Source organism: Limulus polyphemus, unplaced genomic scaffold, assembly GCF_000517525.1.
Source record: "Limulus polyphemus unplaced genomic scaffold, Limulus_polyphemus-2.1.2 Scaffold2162, whole genome shotgun sequence".
In the NCBI taxonomy this organism is placed as follows: Eukaryota; Metazoa; Arthropoda; class Merostomata; order Xiphosura; family Limulidae; genus Limulus; species Limulus polyphemus.
In genome coordinates this window covers 122,129-129,701 of record NW_013667772.1, presented here as the reverse complement: position 1 = coordinate 129,701, position 7,573 = coordinate 122,129, and the positions used below count along the sequence as shown (strand labels likewise).

Genomic DNA, 7,573 nt, shown 5'->3' with positions numbered 1-7,573 from the left:
ACCTGCTTCATTTCACAACCATTGTCAGTATTAAATAGGGTTAAACACTGCTCATTTAACCTGCTTCATTTCACAACCATTGTCAGTATTAAATAGGGTTAAACACTGCTCATTTAATCTGCTTCACTTCTACAATCATTGTCAGCATACAAATAGGATTAAATACTGCTCATTTAATCTGCTTCACTTCACAACCATGGTCAGAATTAAATAGGGTTAAACACTGCTCATTTAATCTGCTTCACTTCACAACCATTGTCAGCATCAAATAGGGTTAAACACTGTTCATTTAACCTGCTTCACTTCACAACCATGGTCAGAATTAAATAGGGTTAAACACTGCTCATTTAATCTGCTTCACTTCACAACCATGGTCAGAATTAAATAGGGTTAAACACTGCTCATTTAATCTGCTTCACTTCACAACCATTGTCAGCATCCTCATTTTTGTGCAGCTGAGACACTGTCAGTGCTTGAGGGAGGTAAACCTTACTTTTCTCTATCCAAAGTTATGTGAATCCTGACAAATGTGACGTTGTGTGGTGTGTTCAGCAGAATAATTCATGCTATATAAAACACACTTTATCATTAGACATTGCATCATCTCACCACCAAATTGGGTTTCAAAGTGTTGTCAGTGTGGCTTGACAGCCTCATGAAAAGCTTTTGACTTCCACAAGGATCCACAGAAATATAACGATGTACTAGTTAACCTGCATGATGTAGTCAGAGCTCTTCCTGGTGGACTTCATTCACTCCATACACCGCATCTCTCTCTCGCTTTCCTTGATCATACTATTCTGATCATTGCTTGACAATGTCCAAGCTAGTCAGTGAATGTCTACATGTTCCACAGTGACCACCTCATTTAGAATTGGAATCCACTATTACTCATCTTTGTTGCCCTATAAGATACCTAGCAGAAATTGAGTGTGTGGAGTTGCTGGTGTCTCCAATAGGTGTATTTCAATCTCTTGTTCCCAAGAATGGAAAAAGAGCACACATTAATAAAAGCTCTTGGTTTTAAATAGAATTTCTCTTAGTCTTTGTTACACTTCTTTATTATGTTCCCACCTCAACCTTTGCTTCCTCCACCTATCTGTAAGTTTATCATCGTCTCAGAAAATACCCTTTCATGAGCATGAATTACAAATATACAATAACCAAATACTCCATTCTATGGACATTCAGTATCTTCCCAAAACTGTTTGAGTAGGAAACATTAAGACATTAATTCCTGTTACAGAGGTGTGTTAAGATATATAGAGAGACATAGACATGTAATTTGGTTTTAAAGTTTACTGTCCAGCTTGTAGAAAACATTATGTGGGTTGCTAATTCGAATCTCGTCACCGAACATGCTCGCCCTTTCAGCCATAGGGGCTTACAATGTGACGGTCAATCCTACACTTTGTTGGCAAAGGGTAGCCAGAGAGGTTGGTGTGTGTGTATGTGTGTGTGGGGGTCTATCACTTCTAAATTAGAGACGGCTAGCACAGATAGCCCTCGTGTAGCTTTGCGGGAAATTAAACAACAACAACAACAAGCAAGTAGAAATCAGAGAGTCAAGCGTGGTTTTGGTATCCTTTCAGAAAATACTTCAAAGTAAAGTAAGCTGAAATAGATACCCGCTTGCAAAAAAAAAAACGAAAAAAAAGAAGGAATTAAGTTTCATCGCTAAACACTTTATTTCAACATGGCATACTTTTCAAGATTTTCGTATACAGCCCATAGAATTCTACAATGTGAAAAGTTAAATGGTTTACGCGCTAAACGTGAGAAAAGAGAGGAGTGACTATTGGATAAAAACGCTAGTTACGGTTTACCCTTATAGGCTTAACAACCGAGTTAAGAATGAAAGTAATGTTTCTCAGGATTGCCAGTTTTTACACGTAGACATTAGCGTTAATACAGAACAAGCAATATTGCAAGCTATTAGTTGCTACTTGTAATCACTTAAACCTAAAATAACAACAGTTAATAAATGTAAAGATAAATAAGGCTTAACGTCTAGTTCCACTTATTAAATTATAATAGGTACTTCTAAACAACATTTACTACCTAACATTTACAGAATCAAATATCCAGCTATTCTTCCAAATAGAATTATCAGTAACATCTTTAATTATAATAAAGCGTTAGATAACATAACTGAAGAGTTAGACAACACATTTTATCATATAAATGGGACTAAATTAATTTCCTTACCATTATTCTGTCATCGATCATGTGCTCACTGGTAACCCTGATATTGTGACTAAAGAAGGTTTACGACTACTAATACGAAAAGGTCCAAAATTTCGGCAGTGTCCAAACATTAATTGGAAACGCCCAGAAAAGTAAGTATCACAAAGCGAATTTAGAAAATGGGTAAATTTAGTTAAAGACATGATCAATAAACACACTTTAAAAAATGCACTATTTATTATTGTTATTAGCACCAATGAAAGTGTCATGGGTAAGAAAAATGTTATTGATCATTTATTTTATTTACATAACAGATAGATTAACACTCCCGCAGGTAAATCACCTTAAAAGTTTTATGTTACAGCTTTTCACAAAGAACTAAGGTTTACTTTGAATGCATTAAAACCTTCGAGTAACGAAGTCTAAAAAGACATTAAAACCGATATGGAAAATATCATAAATAGACACATTACAGTAATGTGCAGCGTTAGAGAAAGCTAGTTTCTAAAGAAATATACATCAATGACTATGGTTTGAGACAGGAACTAATGTTTATGGTAAGTAAAATATGCTATTTTGTTTAGGCATAGCTGCTTTCATTTAAAATATTGGTTGTGCTAGTTAATATGTCGAATGTAATTATTTTTTTTATTTTCATTTGTCACCGAGTATTATACTTTTTATTGTGAAGATTGTTTTGTTTTGTTAGCTTAATCTAAATGTTATAAGCTTGTTATTATTGGGATTACGGCCTAAAATATCGTTAACAGCGAAGGTACCTAAGTGATGAAACAATCCATCCTAATTTTATAAATAGAAATGCAAGAAAAGTATACGTAATTAGCCAAATTGGCCTTATTTTCAATCTAAATATTTAGCTTACTCTTATCATAAGTTATTATCATTTAGGTGCTATGAATATCAAACTTTAGAAATTTATAATCCTAAACACAAAGCCTAATCATTTTTAATTTTGTCTATAAGATTCCAAAACTCAATTATATTTCTCAGCTTTGGTTGTCCGTAGAAGTTCACAATATAAATACTTGTGGCGATCAAGTTGTTATGGTTACTAACCTATTTGATCACGTAAGCTCTAATTAATAATTACTTACACAATATGTCCTTTTCAGGACTTTTCTAAAGATGGCAAGAGATCACTTGCTGAAACGTGGGATTGTTTGTTTGCTATCTGTGCTCTGCCCACCACTGGTATCGAAACCCGGTTTCTAGTGGTTGGGGCGAAACGTGGGATTAAAAATATTTGATATATATAGTACTAAAAAGTATGTATTTTTAACTAATTAATATTTAGTCTTAGTGATCATATATAGGCTATTAACCTAACAATAGAATTCACTACTGGTTACTGTAAACCAGTACTCTGGGAATGTGGATGTCTCGTAGTTACCGCCAATTGACGAAGATCTTTATATTCCTATTGGCATGTCTGGACATTCAACCCTGAAAGCTCACTTACTGAGTAGCTGGCGTTACTAGAGGTGGGTGTTTATCATAAACTAAGACCTACTGGACTGCATAAGGATTTTAATAGTTTTTTCCATTTGTTTTTCAGATTAATTTGGTGATAACCTTGAGCCTATAAGTATTTATATTTTATTACATGATGAAACAATAAGGATTAAGGGTGTGAATCTAAATGAATTTTGTGTTAACCTTGTTGGTGGCATATTCTAAGAATTATGGTACTTAACCTTCCTTTTGAATTTTCTGTTTCAAAAAAAAAGAAGAAAAGAAACAGTAATAATTTTACCTTACATGAGACAACAAATTTTATTTTTTGGTCATCAAAAACTTTAAAAAATTTGATTAGGATGTAATCACAACTAGGTTTGCTTTGATTCTTGTCAAGCACAAAGCTACAAAAATAAACAATCTGTGCTCTGCTCATCATAGGTATCTAAATCTCATTTTTAGAACTGTAAGCCTGACAAATTACCGCTGAGCTACTGGGGTGCGGTATAGTCACAAGATCAAGTTTCATGTATATTAAAACCTACTTTTAAAATTATATATATTTATATATACATCTTGAACGTAAGAGTGTAAGTTTTCATGGTAAGTAGTCATTTGTTGTGCAGAAGTTTCTACATACTTGTTCTGCAAAGAAGTACTATTTTTCACCACTAGGTGGCTAAAATGACACACCCCCAAAATACTCGGAAATACATCATGTACTACTCGTGCATGCAGAGAATGTGATGTTGCACATGGAATTCACAAATGTATCACAGTAAAAAAAAAACAACCTATAAATCTCATTACTGCCAATCTGAAGCATGTTATTAACCATTAGCTTATCATCTTCTTGTAATTTTATTAATTTGGTTCTTAGCCAATGCTTTAGTTTATACTATATTTCGTCTGCTCGCAAGTGGAGAACTCAGACAGATAATGATTATATATAGATTATTCAAATGTAATTTTTGGCGTTTGTATCGTATTTATCAACGAGTCCTTAGTTCTAATCTTCTCGACCATACTGACATCACTTTCCTTGTTTTTCAGCCAGTACTTAACCTGCCAAATAAATCCACATTCCTCCTGTTATTGCGGAGCTTCTCTATCCAAGAATAAATATCACACTATTACAAAAGATATTTAATTGACGCTTAGAAAATTTTTTATACTTAGAACAAAATAACTTATAATTAAACTGAACTAACAAGAGTGCATTTAATGTAAAAATAAATAAAAGTTAGTTATTAGTAAATATTCACACAATGAGTGAATATGTGTATTACATTTCGGGAAATATGGCAAGGATTTATCAAGGAGAGAAAGTAGACAGTAATTAACCTTCCTTGCTTCGGTTTTACCACACAACAAAATATTATGTAGAATTTTATTATTTTGTATTTTCGTGTTCACCAGTATTAATGATATACCATAACTTACCACTTTACTGATACCATAAAAATATTCATATCTGTGAGGAAGTCTTGCTCTTTAATAGGATGAAGTATTCGTCGGGATTCTCTAATCTCGAGCAGACGTCGAAGGTAAGACAGTTGCCAGTTTGTTTTCAAATCATTTCGCGCCTGTGAACAGATTAAAATTAGGCTATTATGTTCACCAAAGCATGTGTTATTCTAAACAGTAAATAAACGGGCTGATATACTTATATTTATATATTAACTTAAGCTGATAGATGGAACGTGCTCTAATGTCCAGTTAATATAAATACACGAAAAAATGATTGGCTTCTTAAAACATTTTTAACTGAATGTGATTTTGAGAAACAATTACAAAAGCTTATCTTCGCACTTTGTTTTAGAGGTAGTTTTTATGTCAACTATTTTGAACGTGTGGTACACATTTGGATGTAGCATCTGTTGATAAGAGTCAAAATGGTAAATTATCAGGAAAGCCTAGTTCGTTAAAAAACACCACAGACCTGTTCGTTTAGTCTTTTATCAGTGAAGAAACACGGACAGTCTTGATCTGGAGCAATCTCGTTCTGCAGCCTGGCCAGTTGTTAAACTATACGTTCTCAAACCAGCAGTCAGAGGTCATGATGAGTCAGTCGGGAACGGAGTCAGGTGCTGTTCTGCCTTCCTTATTCCTGGAACCTGTGTCGTTCAATTATTCAAGATGAAACTGACAATACCTGCTATTTCACACAAAGGTAATTAGTATGGAAGACACCCTGTGTGTTCCAATATGAGTGGTCATCATCAGAGTGTGAATAGCACTAATATAGCTCTGTTAGAATTAATTACTTAAATAGAAGAGCCATGAAGTTATTGTTCAAGTAGCCTTTATATCAGCCTACTTTAAATTCTGAACTATGTAGCTCAATATGCCAGATCAGAACCGTATGGAAACTCAAAATACTATCAAGCATACGGTTTTGTTGCACTGCGTCTACTGAACGCTTACGCCATGCAAGACACGTTTCTCATTACTGTCTTGACGTCCCTTAGCCACTTGTATTTATACTATACATAGCCTCCTTGCGGAATATATTGTAACTGTCAATGCACATCTCCGCAGCAGCTTAGTTAACGCTGCAGTTCTTTCTAGATTTTTATGATCTTTTTTTTCTTCCAAGCAGATTAACGAATAACAAAATACAATATTAATGTGAAAAATGAAACTGGAACAAAGTAGATAGCTAGAGAAACTACTACTTAAAGGTTAAATATTTAGGCCTTAAATTCAAGAAGTGACAAATGTCTTCCGCTACAATAGTCATTGCTAGTTACATCTTTAAAATAAATTAAATGTGAGTAACCTATTGAAAATAAAGCTAATGAAAACGTATTGAGGTAGAGATTGTTTGTTTTTTAGAACAAATCCACATTGGGCTATTTACAGTGTCCACTGCAGAGAATCGAACCTCGGATTGTGGCGTTGTAAGTCCACAACTTACCGTTGTCCCATCGGGGGACAAATTCAACAAAGAGAGTGAAGTTATCTCTTCATTCTCCCTTTTTTTTTGTTTCCATTGTGACCTTTTTCGAAAGAGTTTTTTTTTCTAAATGTTGTTTTTCTTAATATTAATTGCAGACAAAAAAGCAACTTTTTTACCTGAATAAAAATAATAATAATTAAATGACAATAACAGGATTACATTTATTGAATAATTTTCACTGAAGTATTTTGATTCGTGTTTCTAGCCCTAATATAGCTGTTTAAGGCACTTCCAATTATCAATCTATACAATATGACATTCAGATAGAGCTTTTTAGCTCTACTATTATACTGGTTAAAACAAGAAAAATTGTTAAACTTTTTCAGGTATAGGGAGATTTATGTCTTTTGAATCACATACAGTTTTCAAGATATGTACATACATAGTTGCAGGGGTTTATAACATAAATTATTTACTTAGTATACTTAATTCATGTATAATATAGCCAAATAAAAATTGATAACAAAATATTATGAGCATTTGTCAAACAGCGAAACGTCTTGTACGAATATAAAGGGTGTTCAGACGGTCTAGTTTTAATGTTTTAATTCGTTTTATTTACTAAACTCGCTCCTACCAAACGCACGTGACGACATCGTGAAAGTAAATGCAGTCATCTATTTGCTTTGTTTTTAATATTATCAATAAACTGTCTGTCGAAAGACTGCTTTGTTTGTAATTTTCTTTCAATATAATCAGGATAGCTTAATCAAATGACTCTTTACGTAGACAAAACTAAATGCTTGGTCTCTGGGAATCTAGACGAGATACAAAACTTTAGGATTAACTTAAAGCTCCAAAGATCGCCTAAATTAGGTTCGTTAGATATTATTGGGATAACAGCAGAAAATATTGCTGGAAACAAGGATATTCAACTGTTATGTCAATGAATTAGAATCATTTTCGTTTTTGTTTTTTTTTGTCATGTGTTAATTTATGACATTGTAC

The 7,573-nt window shown here is 33.4% G+C and overlaps 1 protein-coding gene across 2 annotated transcripts in view; it reads right to left on the bottom strand.

Moving 5' to 3' along the window:
- LOC111087446 overlaps positions 1-6,094 on the bottom strand; it is a 43,339-nt gene extending 37,245 nt beyond the window's left edge. The window contains exons 1-3 of one of the 2 annotated variants that reach the window (XR_002612132.1): positions 5,606-6,094; positions 5,107-5,249; positions 3,996-4,728 (exon numbers count right to left, since the gene is read on the bottom strand). The gene's annotated coding sequence lies outside the window, so the exon portion shown is untranslated. Of the gene's footprint in view, positions 1-3,995; positions 4,729-5,106; positions 5,250-5,605 lie in introns of those variants that run through there. The other variant, XM_022394083.1, reaches the window with a different exon arrangement.
- Between the last annotated feature and the right edge of the window lie 1,479 nt (positions 6,095-7,573).